The sequence below is a fragment of the Erinaceus europaeus genome, chromosome 14, assembly GCF_950295315.1.
Source record: "Erinaceus europaeus chromosome 14, mEriEur2.1, whole genome shotgun sequence".
Classification (NCBI taxonomy): domain Eukaryota; kingdom Metazoa; phylum Chordata; class Mammalia; order Eulipotyphla; family Erinaceidae; genus Erinaceus; species Erinaceus europaeus.
Genome location: NC_080175.1, coordinates 83121528 through 83141786, shown reverse-complemented (window position 1 = coordinate 83141786; position 20259 = coordinate 83121528).

Genomic DNA, 20259 nt, shown 5'->3' with positions numbered 1-20259 from the left:
ACCAGTCCAACAAAAATAATAGTAGTAATAATAATAAAGTAAGGGAAGTGGCATAGAACACACCAATTAATCTACTAAACTAATAATAGTTTAAAATATAATTTCTGTTAATAAAAACCAATAACAACACTGAATGCTTCATAGAAGTGCCTCATTCTTGGAATATAGGTAAGGCAATATAGACTGTCCTATTGGAGGTATACAAAATGTTAATTTTTATTTATTAATATATTTTTAAATATTTATTGATTTATTCCCTTTTGTTGCCCTATTTTTTATTGTTGTAGTTATTGTTGTTGATGTCGTCATTGTTGGATAGGACAGAGAGAAATGGAGAGAGGTGGGGAAGACAGGGGGGAGAGATAGACACCTGCAGACCTGCCTCACCGCCTGTGAAGAGACTCCCCTGAAGGTGGAGAGTCGGGGCTCAAACCAGATCCTTATGCTGGTCTCTTGCGCTTTGCACCATGTGTGCTTAACCCATTGTGTTACCGCCCGACTCCCTATCAAGAATTTAAAACTAAGGGGTTGTGTTTTTGACACAGATTTAGGGAGGATGTACATGCCAGGATAAATGCCTCTAAGTGCTGAAAATACAGGGAAGAGCAGAGACATGGAATAAGCAAAATACAGTCTTTACCATTTTATGGCTTTTATTTTGCTCAATTAGTAACCTAGACATGGATGTTCAGAGCTCAGTTGTTAAACTTATTCTGGATTGAGCTTTGTCCTGTTACTGTAAAAAAAAAAAGGCAGCATGACTCTATTAATGGTATAGTTCATTAGTTAGTAATACTGATAGAAGTTAAACATTAAACTTGAAAACCAGTACAGCCTATGTTGTAAATTCTAAGCACAGAAATAAACAGACATCCAAGTTCAACAAGTCAAGGTGGGAAACATATCCCATAATTAGCTTTATTTATTTATTAGTTTATTTCTTAAATATATATTTAATATATATATTTGTTTATATAATATATTCTATATATTATATATAACCCAAAATATATTATACTTTATATAATATATTTTGTTTATTAAATATATTTTGCTTCTCTGTTGGCCTTCAATGAATTGAGTGAGACCCTGCCACAGATATAGGCTAGTAATCTAATCTAGTTAGTTTGTTACTTTAAATATTAATATTATTTAGAAATTTCTAAGAAATAATCCTTAAAGAAATTCTGAGTAATGTTTAACCAAACAGCTATCCCTCTCACTCTGCCAAAGGGCCGAAGTTGATGCAAAAAAAATTAACCAAAATAAAGGGTAGCAGAGCAAGCTATGTCCTCAGAGGAAATCAATATTTCATAAAGACAAGCAGGCTAAGGGAACTTCAATGAAGAAATGGAGGAACAGAGAAACTTGTGTTTTATTTTTTTCAGAGTTTTGAAACATAAAAAGTGGGCTTTCCAGATATTAACACATTGAAATGTTGATTGAGCTTGTGAAAATAAGAGGATTTCTAGATTCTATACTCAAAATGAAATAACTTCAAGAAGTGAAAAGTCAGCAGGAAAGGTTGTTGTCAAACAGAAACAGAGATGAACTGATCAACACTACAATATCTGAAAGAACATCAATATAAAAGAGTAGGAAAGGTCACAAGAGTACTTTTTTCTCTTTTCTTTATCGCCCCGCCCTGCGCCGCATATCTAGAGCACTGCTTAGCTCTGGCTTATGTTAGTACAGGGGATATAACCAAGTAGAGAACACATAGCTGCATGTTACTGAGATTCAAAGTTAAAGCATATGAGAAGATCTTCTGGGTAAACTCACTTTTTGAAAATTGAATATAATCCTCTCTTATAATAATACAAATAAATTTTATGTCTAAGTAGTAGTTGTGTTCTTTAAGAAACATTCATTATTTTTATACACAGACTTGTAGCAGACACTTGAATAATGTTTCATCAGAAATTTTGGAAACATTCTCTTATAGAGATATATTTATGGGGGGCTGGGTGGTGGTGCACCTGGTTGAGCACACACATTACAGTGTTCAAGAACCCAGGTTCCAGCTCCTGGGGCCCCCACCTGCAGGGAGAAAGCTTTGTGAGTGGTGAAGCAGCACTGCAGGTGTCTCTGTTTCTCTTCCTCTCTGTCTCCCTATTCCTCTCAATCTGGCTGTCTTTATGAAATAAATAAAGATAATAAAAATATTTTTAAAAGAGATACATTTATCATATTATATTTTATCATGAAAAATATTTACTCTAAAGTAGTTATCTTTTTTAAAAATTTTAATAATCACCTTTGGAGGTCCAGAGACCAGCAGGGCATTGTGATACCCAAATTATTGTCAGATTTAAAATGGTTTAAAACACCATTCACACCCTTAAAAAGCCAGCACTTCTTAAAGAGAGTAATTTAAATTTGTAAGCATCAGGAGTCCAGCGGTAGCGAAGCAGGTTAAGAGCAGCGGGCAAAGCGCAAGGACGGGAGCATGGATCCTGGTTCGAGCCCCTGGCTACCCATCTGCAGGGGAGTCGCTTCACAGGTGATGAAGCAGGTCTGCAGGTGTCTGTCTTTCTCTCCCCCTGTCTGTCTTCCCCTCCTGTCTCCATTTCTTTCTGTCCTATACAACAATGACGACATCAACAACAATAATAATAACTACAACAACAATAAAAAACAAGGGCAACATAAAGGAAAATAAATAAATATATTAAAAAAATTTGTAAGCATCATTTGATTGATAAGAACTAAGATTTACAAGAGGATAGAGGAGTAATCTGAAATAAATTATGACAAACTTTGAATAAAATATCTCTTTAAATCATGTATTGCTTTTCCTTTGTTGCGATTAAGATTATCACCAGTTCCATTGGTTTATGGAAGAGGAAGAGGACAAGTTGGTGGTGGGTATGGTGTGCTAACTAACACCTATCACTGGGAGATGTGAAATTGTATACCTGTAGCAACAGTTTTGTAAATCAACATTTCCCCCCAACAAAATGATCTAAAAAAAAAATCCCACAAATTCCTTCTTCTCACTTTGATGGCCAGAAGCCCTATTCTACCTGAGTCAAAATAATTTCATTAAAATCAATTTCTCAGCAGGATTGTAACCCTTTGGGGGCATAACTGGAGTAATTCCCTCCGCTTCTGACCAAAGAAAATGGAAATGAATCTGTTTCCAAGATTATTCTAACAGTTGGAAGGGTTCTATTGTTGATCTCAGTTTGAATCTGGTTTTTGCCCCCTGGAAGTTATCTCCATTCTTTCTCATGGTCTGATCCATCTTCAATCACAAAAGGCATTTTAGAGCCCTTTCCTGTATTTCTAATCCCTTTTACTTCCTTAACTACTATCAAACAGAGGAAATTCCACTGTCCACAGTGCTTACATAACTTAGATCAGGTACACACGGATATATTTCCTATCTAAAGCCAGCTGCAAAGTGACAATCAAGGAAGCAGTGTCTCAACATGTGCTGGTACTTGAAAGTAGGGCATGAAATCTTTGGAGCTACTGTTAGAAACCTGTTTTTAAATTCTAAATTTATACTTTAGAATCCGTTTGAGAAAAATGGCTAGAGAGAATCTATTACTGGCCTTAAAGCAAACAGCTATGTTTTGTCTTGTTCTTAAGACAACTAGAGCTCCAAGAGCCTGAATTCTGCTCAGAACTGTGTGAAAATCATAAACTACCATAGGCTTTGGGAAGTAGGTAGCCTGATTGGCACCTGGATTTTTAGCCTTGTGTGAACCTGAACAAAATGTCCAGTTAAACTGTGCCTTTATTTCGGACACACAGAAACTAAGAGTTGGTATGCTAAATGAAATTTGTTTATGGTAACTAAATTGCAGTGATTTGTTACCAGAAAAAACACTATGTAAGACTTGCCTTTAGAGATCTTTATTCTGAAAGTCAAGGGTTAGAATTAAAAGTCTCTAGTTTAGTAAATAACAGAGAATTCGATGCAGACAACATTTTAATGATTCTTCAAAACCCTTAATTATTTCTTCCAATTTCCATCTCTCATTACGATGTGGGGAAAGCTCATTATCATGATTTTGTGCCTGCAAAGACTGCATGGAGCCCCTGTTTTCATTCCTTATTTCCTTCAGGAGAACATTACTCTGCAAAAGTAGCTTAAAATCTGTAATAACTGGTGAAAGACGCCTGAGCAAGAAAATCTACACAATCCATGGCACTCAAGACATAAAACAGCTTGTTCCTCCCAAAGACTGGATAATTCAATCATCTTCCAGAAGGCCACCAGCAGGAGAATGATAGAAGTGACATATTTGTTGTTCATGGAAGGGGGAAGAAATGTAATTGGAAGGAAATAAGACAAGATGTTCAGAGATAAAGGAAGAAATATCTGCTGGTTTAAAAAATTGTGTTCTAGTTTACTCATCTATCAACAATGAATTTCTAATCCTCTCCTTACAATTGAAACTTGGTTTTAAACTGAAAGCAGAAGGTTTTCTTTCTTTCTTTCTTTTTTTTTTTTTTGCACTCAGGAGTACAGTTTATTATTTTTTGTTTATCCATAGTAATAGATGTAGAAAGAATAAAGGTTAGTTAGTTAAGCAGAACCAAGAGTTGCTTATCACTTCACAAACTTAATAGCTGATTTCCTAAGAAAAGTAGTGAGCACTGGGATTGTAATTATAATTCCAGCACATACATCCTGCCATTTAAGAACAAATTCGATTTTGTGATTAGCCAGCAAACTGTCTAGTCTGTGCTTATTGGACTATATATTTTTGAATTGGCTGTGGGGCTTTGGTATGTATACTCTTTTGCAGGCTATATTAATCACAATTTTCTACCCAAAGTATGCTTTGACATCAGTGAAGAATCAATATAGCTAATTCTGTAGTGAAGTCAATGCCTAGTACCATGTTGATTCTAAACTTATTAAATCATTGTGTATTGGGCAAGGAGGATCATACAGAAAAAATCTGAATATTCATCTAAATTGTCTATCCTTCATAATGTCAGCAGACCGTAGACCTGATGCTTAGGAGTATTTCCTTAGAATTAAATTTTCAATGGTAGGTTTAAATTAAGAAAAATGAGCTGTATTCCCCACCGATTATAACTTTGGGAGGGGCATTAAAAAAGAGGAAGCTAATTGAAAAAGATAAATTTTACTAAAAGCAATGAAAGTTTTATTTAAATAGGCTCATTTTTAAATTTTTTATTATTGATTTACAAAATCATAAAATAACAGGGATATAAATAACTGCACAGCATTCCCACCAGCAAAGTTCTCTGTCCCCATTCCCTCCATTGGAAACTGCAATTGTTTTCCTAGCATCACATATACAGGTTAATGATTATGACTCCCAGAGGGATAAAGAACAGGAAAGCTATCAGGGGAGGGATGGGATACAGAGATCTGGTGGTCGGAATTATGTGGAGTTGTACCCCTCTTATCCTATGGTTTTTGTCAGTGTTTCCTTTTTTATAAATAAAAATTAAAAAAAGAAAGAATGGGAAAATATAAATAAAGATATATAGACTTATTTTTATAACAAGCATTTGAATGGCATTTTTCAATCTTATCAAACATGATCTAAAATCCTTGTCATATCACTCAGATGCACGGATTGACAAACTGCACCCCCTGACTGTGCAGAATGTAAGATAAGAATGCCTTTTACATTTTAATAATATACAATAATTTACATTTTAAGAGCATTTTCTTTATTTTTGCATAGAGACACAGAAATTAAGAGGAAAGTTCGAGGTAAAAAGTGGGGAGGAGGAGAGAGAGAGAGAGATCTACAGCACCATTTCTTCACTCCTGAAGCTTCGCCTTGCAAGGGGGGGACCAGTGGTTTGAACCTAGGTCCTTGGGTACTGTATTATGTGCACTCAGAGAGGTGCACCACTGCCTACCTACCCCTAACAGTATTGAAGGAATATAATGCAAGAGGCACTGGGTTTCAGCCCTAGCACCATGTGACAGTATGGTGGAGTAGCGGTGATAAAATGTTCTTCTTTCTATCTCTGGCTCTTACATAGAAGAATAAAATATTGGGAGCCACAAAGATAGCTTACAGGGTAAGGTGCATGTCTAGTCTTTTTTTTTCTCCATTTTTTTTATTGATTTAATAATGATCAACAAGACCATAGGATAAGAGAGGTATAATTCCACACAATTTCCACTACAGGAAATTCCATATCCCATCCCCTCCGTTGGAAGCTTTCTTGTTCTTTATCCCTCTGGGAATATGGACACAGGATCATTATAGGGGATAGAAGGTGGAAGGTCTGGCTTCTATAATTGTTTCTCCACTGGACATGGGTGTTGGCAGGTCAAGCCACACTCCCAGCCTGTTTCTGTCTTTCCCCAGTGGGGCAGGGGTCTGGAGAGGTGATGCGGCTATTATTTGGATTTCAGTGTCACAGCACTGGAGGTAGGTCTGGTGCTGTGACATCTCTCCTATCTTTGCTCTGTGCCAGAATGGAAAAGTTAGCCTGGGAACTGTGGAGTTCCTTATGCCTAAATCCCCCATCTCCTACCATATTAAGGATAAAAACTAGAGCCAAGAAGGCTGTTCAGCTTTATCCCATATATGTGAGACCCTGGGAATACTGCCTAAACATAAATACAGTTATGAAATAGATATTGCATGATACTTACAAAGTCTGAATATTGCCCACTTATAGAAAAATTATTTGGGAGCGAGTCAGTGGCACACCTGGTTGATCACATACATTATAGTGCACGAGGAATTGGGTTCAAAACTCTGGTCCCCACCTGCAAGGGGGAAGCTTCACAATTAGTGAAGCGGTGCTATAGGTATCTGTCTCTCTCGTCCTCTGTCCCTCCTTCCCTCTCGACTTCTTTCTGTCTGTATCTGAATAAAGATGTTTTTAAAAAGGAAAATTGTTAATTGGTGCTCTAGAATTATGTAGGGCAGTTTGCTATCAATCACAACAATATTTTAAAATTTACGAATATCTTTCTTCACCAACATGGCTCTCAGGGTTTTCGAAAGTATTACCGACGAGGTTGCTTATTGTTAGATGACATAAATTAATTTCCTTTTTTTAAAAAAAGTTTTTAATAGTGTTTTTTTTATTTATAAAATCTTTATTTACTTGATAGAGATACCCACCAATTGAGAAGGAAGGGGATATAGAGAGGGAGACAGAAAGACACCAGCAACACTGATTCACCACTCCTGAAGCTTTCATCCTATAGGTGGGGACTAGGGGCTTGAATCCGGATCCTTGCACATCACAACATGTCCACTCAACCAGGTGCACCACCACCCAGCCCCCCATAAATCAATTTTCTTATAGTTCTGTGGTCTAGAATTTCCAAATAAAGATGTTGGTGGTATTGGTTCTTTTTAGAGCTGTAAGAAAAGAATTTATTTCAATCTATTTTTATTTGTTTATTTATTTTGCCTCCAGGGTTATCGTTGGGGCTCGGTGCCTGCACTATGAATCCACTGCTCCTGGAGTCCATTTTTTTCCCATTTTGTTGCCCTTGTTGTTGTTGTTGTTATTGTTGCTATTGCTGTTCTTGTTGGATAGGACAGAGAGAAATGGAGAGAGGAGGGGGAAGACAGAGAGGGGGAGAGAAAGATAGACACCTGCAGACCTGCTTCACTGCCCATGAGGCGACCCCAGCCCCTGCAAGTGGGTGGCCAGAAGCTGGAACTGGGATCCTTACTCCGGCTCCTGTTCTCGACATGTGCGCTGAACCCACTGCACTACTGCCCGCCCCCCCAATCTGCTCTCTTTAGCTTACTAGTAAACATTGTGTGTCTGTTTGTCTCCACTCATTCTGTATTTCTGTGTCAAAATTTTTCTGTTTTCACAAGAACACTAAGCCAATTAACCTGGATTAAGAGGCTACCCTAAGAACTCCATTTTATTTAATTACCTTTATACAAGAAAACTGTGTCCAAAAATATTATTCATGGGTTATGAAAGTTAAAGTTTTCCATCGTATAATTTTTTGGGGATGGCACAATTTAGCCCATTACAGAGTTCTCTAGTGTCTTCCATATTACTCAGTAAAATGCAATTTGAAATATCTAGAGGATATGATCTGCCTAATAGCAAATGACTGACACCCACAGGAAAAGAATATAAATCCAGAATTTACTGCTTTATGTCAAGTCCAGTGTATTTTCCAACCCTTTCTGTTGCTGAGGAAAAATGTAATGATTGTATGATATACTACTCATCCATTCCTTATTCAACTCCATGAAAATATTATATGTCTATTACATGCCATCATATGTACATAAATAAGACAGTTTCCTTATCTGAGGAGATAAAATGTGCATGCATATATTTATAACTGAAGATAAAAGTTATGCCACTACGGGCCTGGTGGTACCACAGTGGGTTAAGTGCACATGGCAGGAAGTGCAAGTGGTGTAAGGATCCTGATTTGAGTCCCCAGCTCCCCACCTGCTGTGGGGTAGCTACACAAGCTGTGAAGTGAATCTGCTGGTGTCTGTCTTTCTCACCCCTTCTTGGTCTCCCCCCACCACTCTTGATTTCTCTCTGTCCTATCCAACAACAACAACAACAATAGTAATAACAACAAGGGCAACAAAAATGGGGGGAAAAAAGCCTCAAGGAGTAGAGGATTCTTAATGCAGGCACCCAGCCCCAGTGATAACCCTGGAGGCAAAAAAAAAAAAAAGTTATGCTACTATAAAGAAATCAGTAATTCAAACAAAAAATTTCATTTCCTTCATAAGTACAGTTTTAGTTCAAATGGCCTCTATTTCTTTTCTCACGGAATATATAGTTTTTTATTTATACCTTGTAAGATTCTATAAATTTGTACCTTGTGAAAATAACAGAAAACGAAAAGTTTAGCAATAACTGAATCTATACCTTGAAATGAGAAATAAGTAATAGCAACAACTTTTTCAGTGGAGAAGTAGTGTTATATGCTGTGAGCTTCAGGTGTCGGTTTCCATTCTTACAGTATCTCTTCCTATTATTTCAGTCCAATTTGAAAATGGTTTTAATTTTTCATTTACTTCATTTCACTTGATTTTGTTTGTCCCTGCTGTGGTTTTTGTTGTTCTGATATTCAAATTTGTGGTTATCAGAGTCTTTTATTCTTTGGTCTCCCTAATTCATGCTAATTTCCTTTTATCAAGGTATCAGTATCAAGGAATTCACAAAATAATTGTAGACAATTTCTAATGGTTTTATAATCACTGTATTCTCCCATGCATCTAAGTAAATTGTCTCTCTGCCAAATCAGGGTCTCTATGAAATGCTTTTTTCTTGCTCCCTGCCTCTGTGGTCTGCTCTGTTGTAAGGGTTCAGCCACCTGCTGAGCTAAAGGAAACTACATAGCAGGGAGTTTTGTGATAGTTCTTCATTTTTGGCAAGAAGAGAACAGTTTCCAAGATGAATCTGAACTGAGAAAGTCTGTTTCACGGCACAGATGTCATTGACTTAATTATATTTCCTGTGATAAAATATTGAATTTCTCCTCTAACCACTACCTCCTAGAGTTTTATTGTTTAACTATAGCATGCCTATATTTGAAATGTCCAACTTTGATAAATGAGTTCATAATCTTCTTAAATACATTATCTAATTAGACACCGGTTAAGAAATACATTCCAAGTGACTGTTTCATCCATGTTTGACCAACCGTCCCTCTACATGATAATTTAGTCAGAATGATAAATACTAGTCTTTCTCTGATTAGACTTCCAGAGTCAAAGTTATGTAAACAATTGATAGGAAATACTTACAATGGACAATAAAACCTAGATCAGGTTGCTGTTGGTCCAAATGGTTTTAAGAATAGAAAGAATTTAGGGCCAGGTGGTGTTGCACCTGGTTAAGTGCACATAGTGGAATGCACAAGGACCCAGGTTCGAGCCCCCAGTCCCCACCTGCAGGGGGAAAGCTTTACAAGTGGTGAAGCAGTGCTGCAGGTGTCCCTCTGTCTCTCATCCTCTCTACCCCTCCTTTCCCTCTCAATTTCTGACCATCTGTATCCAATAAATAAATAAATAAATAAATAAATAAATAAATAAATATAATAAAAAATTAAAAAGAAAGTAAAAAAAGAATAGAAAGAGTTTATGTTGTTTTGAAGATTTATTTCAGATTTTCCTTTCTGACTAAGAAAATGCATATTTATATGCATGTGTAAACTCTGTACTCCTATTTTAGTCTTCTTTTTTCTCAACAAAATAGTGATTTTCATAAAACAGTGTTAACTACATATATGTACATATATGTATAGTATATGTGATATGTATGTTTATATTCCACATTTGGAATCTAGCATGACTCAATGAGAAAGGCCACATGCCATTAACCTGGGCAGTCATTTTGTATATATTATTTTATTATTAGTGAATTTAAGTTTTATTCTTATTACTCTGGATCCAAGTGCTTTGTTATATATGGATTAAAATATTGCTATCTGTATATGGATTATCTCTTCATTTTCAGATTATTTTTCTTTTTTAAAATAATTTTATGTATTTATTATTGGTTAGAGATGGAGACAAACTGAGAGGGCAGGGGGAGGTAGAGAGAGGGAGAGAGAGAGAGAGACACCTGCATCACTGCTTCACCACTTGTGAAGTTTTCCCCTTGCAGGTGGGAAGCGGGGACTTGAAGCAGCACTCTTGCTCCCTGTAATGTGTGTGCTTAACCAACTGTGCCACTGCCTTTCCCTCAGACTATTTTTCTTTTTTAAAAAATATCTTTATTTATTTATTGGCTAGAGACAGCCAGAAATTGAGAGGGAAGGGGGCAGTAGAGAGGGAGAGAGTGCTGCTTTACCACTTGCAAAGCTGCAGGTGGGGATGACTATTTTTCTAAAGGGAAACACTCTTTAAATTTTTATTAGTGATTTCATATTGATTTACAAAATTATGAGATAGCAGTGATATAATTCCTCACCATTGCCACTACCAGAGTCCTGCATCGCTATTCCCTCTATTGGAAATTGCAGTAGTTCTTCCAAGGTCACAGACAGGAGTTGACTGTTATTTCTGTAAGTATATGCACATGTTTTATGGTCCTGCCTAATCTTCCTTTCCAAGTCACACCTATACCAGTTACTACTCCTGAATGTTCTCCCGTTTTTCTTCTTCTCTCTCTGGACCTGATGGAATTGGAGTTCAGATCCCTCTAGTCATCTTCTTCTAACATTTCTCCCCCTCTGGCAGTATGGAATAGAATTCTTTTGGGGGTGCAGAAGGTAGTTCTGGCTTTTATGTTTGTTTGTTTGTTTTATATCTTTTATTTAAAATACATACATATATAATAACATATACATATATTACCATGAATCATTTCTCCTAAATCAATTATAATGAACTTTTGTGACAATGTTCTAGAAAGTATATGTTACAGCTTTAAATATATACTATGTAGTAAAGATCCTCTGCTGTTGATATAACCTTCCTTTAGCTATTCAAAGGATAAGCTACTTTTAAAAGGATTAATCCAAAATATTTGCAGTAGCCATATGACATGGTTTAGTAGGATTTTTTTTTAATTTTTTATTTAAGAAAGGATTAATGAACAAAAACATAAGGTAGGAGGGGTACAACTCCACACAATTCCCACCACCCAATCCCCATAACCCACCCCCTCCCATGATAGCTTTCCCATTCTCTAGCCCTCTGGGAGCATGGACCCAGGGTCATTGTGGGTTGCAGAAGGTAGAAGGTCTGGCTTCTGTAATTGCTTCCCTGCTGAACATGGGCGTTGACTGGTCGGTCCATACTCCCAGTCTGCCTCTCTCTAACCCTAGTAAGGTGTGTCTCTGGGGAAGCTGAGCTCCAGGACACATTGGTGGGGTCTTCAATCCAGGGAAGCCTAGCCAGCATCCTGGTGGCATCTGGAACCTGGTGATTGAAAAGAGAGTTAACATATGAAGCCAAACAATTTGTTGAGCAATCATGGATCCCAAGCTATGAATAGTGGAGAGGAAGTGTTAGGGAGGTAATCACTGCAAACTCTAGTGTACTTCTGCTTTCAGGTATATATTTTGCAGTAGTTTATGGATACGTGTGCACATAAGCTCTCTCTCACAGAAACTGGTGTATATCTAGGTTATGGGACTTTGTTAAAAAGTGAACTACCTGAGATGAAATTAGAGTGTACTATAAAAGGAGAGGTCTCACCCGAGTAATGAAGCTGAAGGGTTGTCATTCCACACGTGAAGTCTCTGGATACACTCTGAGGTGAAGCATGTTGAGGTGGCAATCGTTGCTTTGGTTAGGTTGTGATCGGTGGATGCAATATTATTTGGTTTGGATTGGGAGATGCATACGGGAAAGTGGGCCCTATCCAAGGGTTCCAGGACTGGGGGAAGTAGGGGCTCTATAGTGAAGATGTGAGGTTCCTGCTGTATAGGGTTCAAAAAGACAATCGATAGTTAATATTATCATCACATTATTTGTTAATTGGGTTAACTTTGAAAAGTCCCTTTGTTATGGTTTGCTGTACAGTATCCAGTATCTTGTATATAGCTGTGCTATTGGATGCTTCTAATCTACTTGGTCTAGGCTTTTGAGAGAGTCCGCATATCAAATACATAGCCTATATATTAAAAAGATTCAGTGTGTCTTTTGAGAAACTTTGAGACATACAATTGATTTCCCCCTCTCATATTAATTAACTACTGATTTATATGTCTACATTTTGCTAGGAGTGTACATAAACACCATTCCCACCACCAAAGGACTATGACCCATACCTCCCGCCCACTTCCACCACCCACTGGCCCTGGAAGCTGCATGTCTACCCCTCACCAATGGGTTTTTACTTTGGTGCCCTATTTACAATTTGATCAGGTCCTGCTTTTAGTTTCCCTTTCAGATCTTCTTAGTCAGCTTCTGTTGATGAGTGGGATCATCCCATACTCATCTTTATCTTTCTGACTTAGTTCACTTAACATAATTCCTTCTAGCTCTGTCCAAGATGGGTCAGAGAAGGTGGGTTCATTGTTCTTGATAGCTGCATAGTATAACATTGTGTATATATACCACAGCTTTCTCAGCCACTCATCTGTTGTTGGGCACCTGGGTTGCTTCCAGGTTTTAGCTATTATGCATTGTGCTGCTATGAACATAGGAGTACACACCTCTTTTTGGTTGGGTGCTATAGAGTCCTTGGGGTATAACCCCAGGAGAGGAATTACTGGGTCATATGGAAGGTCCATGTCTAGCCTTGTGAGAGTTCTCCAGACTGCTCTCCACAGAGGCTGTACCAATTTACATTCCCACCAGCAATGTAAAAGGGTTCCTCTGTCCCCACATCCTCTCCAGCATTTGTTGCTGCTGTCCTTTTTGATGTATGCCATTCTTACAGGAGTGAGGTGGTATCTTAGTGTTGTCTTAATTTGCATTTCTCTGACAATCAGTGACCTAGAGCAGTTTTTCATATGTTTGTTAGCCTTTTGGATCTCCTCTGTGGTGAATGTTTTGTTCATTTCCTCTGCCCATTTTTGGATGGGGTCATTTGCTTTTTTGCGGCTAAGTTTGCTGAGCTCTTTATATATTTTGGTGATGAGTTTCTTGTCTGATGTATGGCATCTGAAGATATTCTCCCATTCTGTGAGGGGTCTCTCTGTTTGTTTAATAGTTTCTTTGGATGTGCAGAAGCTTTTCAATTTGATGTAGTCCCACTGGTTTGTTTCTGCTTTAGTCTTCCTTGCAATTGGGTTTGATTCATCAAAGATGTCCTTGAGGTGTATTTGGGAAAGTGTTTTACCAATGTTTTCCTCTAAGTATTTGATTGTTTCTGGTCTGACATCTAGGTCTTTGATCCATTTGGAGTTGATTTTTGTTTCTGGTGAGATAAAGTGGTTCAATTTCATTCTTCTGCATGTTTCAACCCAGTTTTCCCAGCACCATTTATTGAAGAGAGCCTCCTTTTTCCATTTAATCCTTTGGGCCCCTTTATCAAAGATTAGATGCCCATAGGTGTTGGGATTTACTTCTGGGCTTTCAATTCTGTTCCACTGGTCTGTGTGCCTATTTTTGTTCCAGTACCATGCTGTTTTGATGATGATGGCTTTATAATATAGTTTAAGGTCTGGCAGTGTGATGCCTCCATTTCTGTTTCTTTTCCTCAAGATGGTTTTGGCAATTCTAGGTGTTTTCATGATCCAGATAAATGATTGTAGTGTTTGTTCTATTCTCTTTAAGAAGCTTGGTGGAACTTTGATGGGTATTGCATTAAATTTGTATATGGCTCTGGGGAGAATATTCATTTTGATGATATTTATTCTTCCAATCCATGAGCATGGGATATCTTTCCATTTCTTGGTATCAGTTTTGATCTCCTTGAGTAGCGACTCATAGTTTTCAACATACAAGCCTTTCACTTCTTTGGTCAACTTTATTCCTAGTTATTTGATTGATTTTGCTGAAACTGTAAAGGGGAGTGATTTCTGGAAGTCTTCTTCTTCAGATTTAGTGTTTGCATAAAGAAATGCCACTGATTTTTGTACATTGATTTTGTAGCCTGATACCTTGCTATATTGCCTAATAACTTCCAGTAATTTTCTACTGGATTCTTTAGGTCTTTCTATGTGTACTATCATATCATCTGCAAATAGTGATAGCTTAACTTCTTCCCTTCCAATCTGTATCCCTTTGATTTCTTTCTCTTGCCTGATTGCTATGGCAAGAACTTCCAATACTATGTTGAAGAGTAACGGTGACAGTGGACAGCCCTGTCTAGTCCCCGATCTGAGGGGGAATGTTTTCAGCTTCTGTACATTGAGTATGATGTTGGCTGTAGGTTTGCTATATATAGACTCCACTATCTTGAGAAATTTCCCATCTATTCCCATTTTTTGTAGACTTTTGAGCATGAATAGGTGTTGGATTTTGTCAAAGGCTTTCTCTGCATCTATTGAGATAATCATGTAGTTTTTGGCTTTGCTTTTATTGATGTGGTGAATGACATTGATTGGCTTACGGATGTTGAACCAGCCTTGCATTCCTGGGATGAATCCCACTTGGTCATGATGAACAATCTTTTTGATGTGTTGCTGTATCCGGTTGGCCAAGATCTTGTTTAATATTTTGGCATCTATATTCATCAGAGATATTGGTCTGTAGTTTTCCTTTTTTGTTCTGTCCCTATCAGCTTTTGGTATCAGGGTGATGTTGGCTTCATAAAAGGTGGACGGGAGTATTCCTGTTTCTTCAATCTTATGAAAAGCTTAAGAAGTATGGGTATTAACTGTTTCCTGAAAGTTTTGTAGAATTCATTTGTGAAGCCATCTGGTCCACGGCTTTTGTTGTTGGGGAGATTCTTAATAATGGTTTCAATTTCTTTGACTGTGATTGGTGCATTTAGATTTTGTAGTTCTTCTTGGTTCAGTTTTGGAAGTGCATATGCTTCTAGGAATTGTTCCATTTCTTCCAGATTCTTTAGCTTGGTGGCATATAGTTCTTTATAGAAGTTTTGCAGGATTCTCTGGATTTCTGTGGTGTCAGTTGTGATATCTCCTGCATCGTTTACAATTCTATTTATTTGAGTCTTCTCTCTTTTTTGTTTGGTGAGTCTGGCTAGGGGTTTGTCAATTTTGTTTAATCTTTCAAAGAACCAACATTTGGCTTCATTGATCTATTGTATGGTTCTTTTATTTTCGATGTTGTTTATTTCTGCTCGAACTTTACTGATTTCTGTTCTTCTGGTTGCTTTTGGGTTCCTTTGTTCCTCTTCCTCTAAGTCCTTGAGGTGTGCAGTAAGGTCATTCATTTGGGCTTCTTCTTGGTGTTTAATATGTGATTGTATGGCTATAAGTTTCCCTCTCAGTACTGCTTTAGCTGTGTCCCAAATATTTTGATAGGTTGTGTCTTCATTTTCATTTGTTTCCAGGAACATTTGAATTTCCTGTTTGAGTGAGTCTCTGACCCAGTGGTTCTTAAGGAGCATGTTGTTTAGTTTCCAAATTCTATGTCTTTTAATAATTTTCCGTTTGTTGTTAAATGTTAGTTTTACTCCACTGTGGTCTGAGAAGATACTTGGGATGATTTCAATGCTCTTGAATTTATTGATGCTATCTTTGTGGCCTAACATGTGGTCTATCCATGAGTATGTGTTATGTGGATTTGAAAAGAAGGTGTATTCCAGTTTTTTGGGGTGGAGGAGTCTGAAAATGTCCAAGAGGTCTAGTCTGTCGATCTCTTCATTCATTTCTCTTGTATCTTTATTGGTTTTCTGCCTTGTTGATCTGTCTAAGTGTGAGAGTGGGGTATTGAAGTCTCCCACTATTATTGTATTACTATTGATGTATTTTTGAAATTCTTTCAATAGGTGTTTAATGTATTTAGATGGTCCCTCGTTGGGTGCATAGATGTTAATCATTGTTAAGTCTTCTTGGCTGATTGATCCTCTAATCATTATGTAATGTCCTTGCCTATCTTTTATTACTTTATTTAATTTAAAATCTATCGTGTCTGAGATGAGAATGGCTGTTCCTGCCCTTTTTTGTGGACCGTTAGCCTGTATGATAGTTTTCCATCCTTTCACTTTAAGTCTGTGTTTATCTTGTTGTGACAGATGGGATTCTTGCAAGAAGCATATGGTTGGATTATGTTTTCTGATCCATCCCCCCACCCTGTGCCTTTTGATGGGTTACTTTAAGCCATTGACATTTATTGATATTATGGATTTAATGTATTGTAGTGCCATTGTTCTAAAAAAACAATTCGTTTACTCTGATATTTTGCAAGTATTATAGTGATGTTCTTGTTTATAATAGGTCTTTTAGTACCTCTTTCAGGGCCGGCTTGGTGATGGTTGCCTCTTTTAACTGTTGTTTGTCTGAGAAGGTTTTGATCCCTCCATCTAGCTTGAATGAAAGTCTAGCAGGATATATTATCCTTGGTTGAAACCCTTTTTCATTCAGGGCTCGATAGATATCTTGCCACTCCCTTCGGCTTTTAGAGTTTGAGTGGAGAAATCTGCAGATAATCTTATGGGTTTTCCCTTGTATGTGACTTTTTGTTTCTCTCTTGCAGCCTTTAGGAGCCTTTCTTTATCCTTACTTCTTCTCATTGTGACTATGATGTGTCTTGGTGTCTTCAGGTCTGGGTTGATTCTGTTTGGTACTCTCTGGGCCTCTTGAACCTTGATATCCTTTCTGTTATTCAGGTCTGGGAAGTTTTCTTCTATTATTTCCTCTAGAATGTTTGCTTCCCCTTCCTCTCTTTCTTCCTCTGGCAGGCCAATTATACGAATGTTACTTCTTTTGAGATATCCCATATGTCTCTGTTGTTGTTTTCAGTGTCTCTCAATCTCTTTTTAAGCTCTTTCACCTCTTTCTTAGTTTTCTCTAACTCATCCTCTGTCTGACTAATTCTGTTTTCTGCTTCTGTTAGTCTGCTTTCCCTTCCCTTCACTTCTTTCTTCATTACAGCTATTTCAGCTTTCAGTTCTCTAATTGCCTCAAGATAATCAGTATTTTCCTTGGGGGTCTCAACTGTTGTTTCCCTAATATTGCCATTCCTTTCCTCCAATGTTGTTTTCATTTCTGTGATTAATAAGTTTATTATTGCTTGCATACTTTTCTTATCTATGGTTACTTCTGGCTGATTTGTAGTTTCTTCTGGGCTCTTGTCTTCATTCATTGGGGTAGCAGTTTTATTTGTTTTTAATCTACCCATTTTTTTATTTATGTGTTTCTTTTTTTATGCTCTGTTGTTCCTCAGTTGTTGTGTCTTGAGTACAAGTAACACTGTACTAAATACCTTTATGACAATTGCACTCACCAACCTCTGGAATTACAGTAGCAACTGAAGTAAGTATTGAAGTAGTTTAATCATTACCAGTTAGCCAAACAATTTCTCCAGTCCGTGAAAAAATAGTAACCAAATCCTAGTGAAGAAAGAGAAAAGAAAGAGAGGATAGCAAGAATATACAGCTATGCAAATCTACTATCCAGTGTATATTCTAGGGGTAACAAGAGGGGAAAGGGAACTAGAGCAGAGATACACACATACAGAGTCCACTCTGAGTCAGATTTCTTCCCCAAACTAATTCACAAATTCAGAAAGGCAAAGAAGAAAGAAGAAGTGTGTGACAAGATTTTAAAAAAAAGAGAGAGAGAGAGATAAGAGAGAGAAAAGGGAGAAGATAAGAAAAAGAGTTGTAATTAAAGAGTAGTGCAAGGAACTTCTCAAATATGTATCAGTGAATTAAAAAAAAAACACCCTGTTTGGTGGTATGGGGTATCCTGCTAGGAGCTGGTCCCAGGGACTGCTTATGGGGGGTGGGGGGGGAAGGATGTATGCTTGAAAATTAAAAGGAAGAAAAAAGAATTTTTTTTCCCTACTCTAATTCTTAACCCAAATTAAGTTATAGTCACCTTCTTGGTGTCTAAGGACACCTTATTGACTGGCCTGCTAAAGGCAGAAAATCCTATTGTTTCCAGGGGAGTCTGTTCGGAGCTCAGCGGCTAGCAGCTTCTCCGTCCGCCATCTTCCGCGAAACCCCCCCCTCCAGACTTTTTTAAAGGATTTCTCGAAAATGAGAAGTAGCTCCAAGTCCTTTGATCCAATGAGAGCTATACTCAAGAAGTCTTTGGATCCACCCTCAGGGTCGCGGTGGTCCCTGGAGACTCCCAAGAGAAAGCCCCCGAGCTAAAGTGCTCTCTCTGGGTCCTCTGCCGGCTGCCCAGCAGCGCTCTGCAACCGGCGGAGGAGCCGCCTTCCCGGGCGGAGGACAATGTCTGGCGCACTCGCCTTGCCCAGCGCCGCCTGGGAAGTCTGGAGCCCCGCTAGTCCGTGTCACCTTTACTCTAATTCTTAACCCAAATTAAATTATAATCACCTCTTTGGTTTCACCCCTTTTGACAGGCCTGCTAAAGGCAGAAAATCCTACCGTTTCTAGAAGATGTGATTAGAGAACATGCTGTTAGCAGTTTCTCAGTCTGCCATCTTCCCCTTCCAGCAATTATTTTCCTAGTTCTGGCTTTTGTCATTGCTTCTCCACTGGGCATGTGTTTCTATCTTTCTCTAGTGGGGTAGGGCTCTGGAGAGGTGAGACTTTGGGACACATTGGCAGGTCATCTGCCTATGCGGTTCAGGATGGAATTATAGTAGCATCTACAACTTGGTGGCTGAAAGGCAGTAAGATATAAAGCAGGACAAAGTGTTTAATAAACAGAACCATAAAGTAAGAATAAGGTAGATGAGAATAAGCATTTTAGGGTGGAGAGAAGCTAGGAAATCTACAATTTACACAGTCATTCTGTCCATTTGCTGGTGTGGACTGGAAAATTGCTTCTTACATAGTGAAGAATTATTAGTGGCTACCAAGTATAACAAAACAAGTGTCTCTCTCTCTCTCCCTTTCTATCTCTATCCTCTCTTCTAATTTCTCTCTGTCCTATCCAATAAAATGAACAAGATGGCCACCATGGGCAGTATTTGTAGTGTTGGCAACAAGCCCCAGTTATTACCCTGGAGGCAAAAATTTTTAAAAAGAGATTTTCATAAGTTTTTCCCTATATATGTATCTGCACACAGACTCAACCCCTGTCTCCCTTGTGTCAAATTTTCCTTCAGAGTCCTGATGATAAATTCAGACTATTAATTGTTACCAAGAATCTGTATTTTCTTATTTTGATTCACTTCTCTTCCCATGTATAGGGGAAGTCTGGATATATCAGAGTAGCAAATCTTCTCATAAATAATACATACACACACACACACAAAATAATATATACCCTCTAAACTGCCTATTTTAGACCTAAGTTATAATCCAGCTAGCTAATTTTGTATTTGCATGCATATATGAAATCCAAAGTTAAGCTTTTCTTTGCCCTTTGTCTCTTTTCTTTGTTCTTCATTCTATAGAACTTCTTACATTATATGCCCATAGGTTCAAACTTAGGAATAGTGCTGGTGCAACTATTGAAAGTGACTTGAACATTTAGTCACCTGCTCAGGAGGCTGATTTTTATCAAATGTTTCAGGATCTATTCCGGAAGTACAGCTTCTGTATTATTAAGGACCACTATTGGGTTCATACTGTTTTATGAGGTAGCACAGCCATTGAAATACAACTCATGGTTTCCAATGCACAGTCACCTATTAACAGAGTTTAGCCTCATAATATGTCAAGAGCTGTTACTCAAAATGCATATGAGTGGCATGAATGGCATGATCCAACTTCATAATGATTCACTGAAGCTTACTCAAAACTCCGCATTTTATTTTTCTCAAATTACCTCGACGTTCTCTGTATTGCACATACATTCATGGCCCATGTTACAAGGCTTAGACCTCGTACAATACCCAT